We start from the raw sequence: 305 nt of genomic DNA on the forward strand, positions 1-305 counted from the left end.
ACAGTGGAAGCATTGTTACAATACAATACAATACAACATTCTTTATTTAACGAAGGTAACGTAATTAACCGATGAGTTATAACTTACGGCCTTCACGGCCTTACGGCATTGTTCATTCATTATATGTTCGAAACCCTAGACCCTAGGAGCAGTTAAATGATGTTTATCTTTGTTCTGGCAAAGAATGTTCTGCTGTGTCATTTTATTCTATTTGTTTTTCCACCTCAAAAGTATTGTAACTATTGCACCTCTCAAACAGTTGATAGTATCATTGAGAATGGAAGAGCAATTTATCAGAAATGTTA

The sequence above is a fragment of the Montipora capricornis genome, chromosome 9 (assembly GCF_036669925.1).
Source record: "Montipora capricornis isolate CH-2021 chromosome 9, ASM3666992v2, whole genome shotgun sequence".
NCBI classification, from domain to species: Eukaryota; Metazoa; Cnidaria; class Anthozoa; order Scleractinia; family Acroporidae; genus Montipora; species Montipora capricornis.